The sequence below is a fragment of the Hylaeus volcanicus genome, chromosome 1, assembly GCF_026283585.1.
Source record: "Hylaeus volcanicus isolate JK05 chromosome 1, UHH_iyHylVolc1.0_haploid, whole genome shotgun sequence".
Lineage (NCBI taxonomy): Eukaryota > Metazoa > Arthropoda > Insecta > Hymenoptera > Colletidae > Hylaeus > Hylaeus volcanicus.
The window spans coordinates 32,952,674-32,955,385 of NC_071976.1; the positions used below are offsets into that span (position 1 = coordinate 32,952,674).

General features: G+C 38.1%; 1 protein-coding gene across 4 annotated transcripts in view; it reads left to right on the top strand.

Annotated features, from left to right (window-relative positions):
- The window catches only part of LOC128882237 (myb-like protein X), a 54,090-nt gene that overhangs the window by 32,114 nt on the left and 19,264 nt on the right, over positions 1 to 2,712 (top strand). The window lies entirely within an intron of this gene.

Here is a 2,712-nt window from a genome sequence, read left to right on the forward strand (position 1 = left end):
ATTGAATTGTAGAATATTGGTAGTAAAGCATTGAATCGTAGAATATTAAGTAGTAAAACATCGAGTAGTAGAGTGACGACTAGTAGAGTAGTATCGCGTAAAATTGAGTATCGCGTAGTAAACTCATGAATAAAACGTAGAGAGTAGATAGTAAGTAGAAATCTGATCAGAATCAATATTTCAAGGATTAGTTTGAATTTACGGAATAAACATTGTTGACCGAGACAAATCAACGTTTGCGAATTGAGTTACTAGCGACATGCACATTTTCAAAATCCAAACAAACTAATTACCCGACGTAATATTTTCATCACATTGAGAAAGTAATTTACCCCGAGGAAATGGTTATTGAATTATAGCTAACGATAACATGACACGCTCTGATTATTGAATGCCGTACTGTCATTAACCACTAAACATAGGACATCAGGGAATGGAAATTCTGCATTTTATTGTAAAAAAAAAATGTAATAACAGATCGACGATATAGTTTATTACGAAATAAGTTAATAATAGATCGGTCGATGCTTCCTGCATGTGCTCCATACGTAAGTCCTCGAATCGGTGACCGTAAACTAGAGGTGCGCAAAGTCTGAAGGCCAATTGAGACTTGTTCAGCTTTATTTGTTGCAAAATAAACTTAAAAACTAATTCAAAAATCTTTCCAAAACAAATTGAGGTATATCTAATGTTTGTTTTACTCGCAATTTTAATCAGCTGATACGAGAATATTTTTAAATATTTTATCAATCTGATATCTCTGATAAGACATTGTTTTTTAGTAATATGGCAAGGGTAGCATCTGCAAAAATTAGATTAGAGCTTGATAAATGGTAATAATGAGAAAAACGTCGAATCACGTGTAAATGTTCAACCGCGTTCGTCATTCCCCGTCGCCAATTTCCGATTTACAATTAAGGCGTCCGCGAATTAAAGGTTTATCTCGAAGGTGGCTTCCGCAAAAACCGGATACCCAGCCGAGTTGGCGTAAGAAGGTCTCGACGAAGTCGTTACGAGCCAATTGCACAACTACCACGGACCCAGGCGCCGACTGGTAGAATCTCGTTTTCTAGGACAATCGCCGTTCTCGCATTGCTCAGAACGATCTCGTTGAGACAAGATCAAGAACGACTGTCCGTGTCGATAACATTCCAACGATGCTGATATATGGTGTCGTTGAGGAAACGGAAACTGAAACGGAAGCTGAAACGAAACGGTGTACCGTCTAGATATCCGATGTCTCGTCAAATTTCGACGAATAGTCGCAACTATCTTCGCGACGTTAACGTTCAGTGAATTCTCCTATTTTTATTGTTTCTGTTTCATTAAAATTTCCGCTGTCACTGAATAAATTTTTTTTATTACCTAGTTATTGTGCGATTTGCAATCGGTATTGCAAATTTTTCCGTAGGAAAATCTAGATAAAAAATAATAATTCACTTTTGTATACAGCGGGTGATGGAAAGACTTATGGCGGGGGAAATATTATTAAAAATAAATCTCTTTTAAATTTCTTACTACGATATTATAGAATATTGAAAACCATTGGATTTCGTATTTAAAATTTGTTCAATGCCTCTTATGGTTTCAGAGATATTATCGAAAATCTAAATAATCAGAATTATTTCAAAGGAGAGCTTCGAAAAGAGGGAACGATTAAAGGAGAAGGCAGTGTGATGATTTGATTCCTACCATCTCTATTTCTGTAAAAGTTCAAATTTTTCAACGTGTATCAATTGCAAAAGTTCCCTTATCAATCGTTGCACGCAGCGATCCGAAAGACTGCTCGTGTCAGCTGTTCGCTGCTTTGACTCGCACTGACGTGGGTGGAGACGCGCGCAGGTTAGTTTCATGGTTTACCTGAAAAAGGACATGTTTTTCTTGCGTTTACATTACGCACGGTCCATCGGTGGCCCCTACCTGTTTTCATCTGATCACGAATAAGTCTCACACAGAAAGAGCACGCACATTCGCACGCGTGCATACGGAACGAACAGAGCTCTTTCTCTCTCTACCTGCTTTTCTTACTTTCTTTCCTTCTCCTCCCTCCCCGACTCCTTGGTTCAGGGCTGCATATAGAAATCGCGGTTCTCCAGGGTCCTCGCCAATTATTTACTAGATACCTAACAATTATACAGAATTATTTCTAATTTATCAGGATAATTATGATAAATATTGCCTAATGTCATGAAAAATCGGTCACCGCATTGTTTGAATCACTTCATCCGAACACATCTCGACCACCGTGACATGATTTTATAACAATATTTATGCTCAAAAAGAAATTGAATTGAAGAAAGATTCTTATGGGGTGTAAAACTATCAGTCACGTAATAACTGCAGTTTGCTGTTAATAACGTAATGTAATTGATAGTTTGAATACAATTTGTGTAGAAAGAATACATATATGGTATGTTGCACAATTTTCATAAATTATACTTATTACGATAGGGTTAAAATAGTATACAGGGTGTCCTAAAAATGTTGTAACACATTGAAAGAGGTGGTTCAGGAGGTGATTTGAAACAACTTTTTCCTTAGCGAAAATGTTGTCCGAGGCTTCGTTGAGAAGATATTAACGGAAAACACTGACCAATCAGAGCGCGCGTATACCGGTGGAGCGGCCGCGGTAGCGTATGAGCGCGGCCGCCTATCGCGTAGCCTACGCTCCACCGGTATACGCGCGCTCTGATTGGTCAGTGTTTTCCGTTA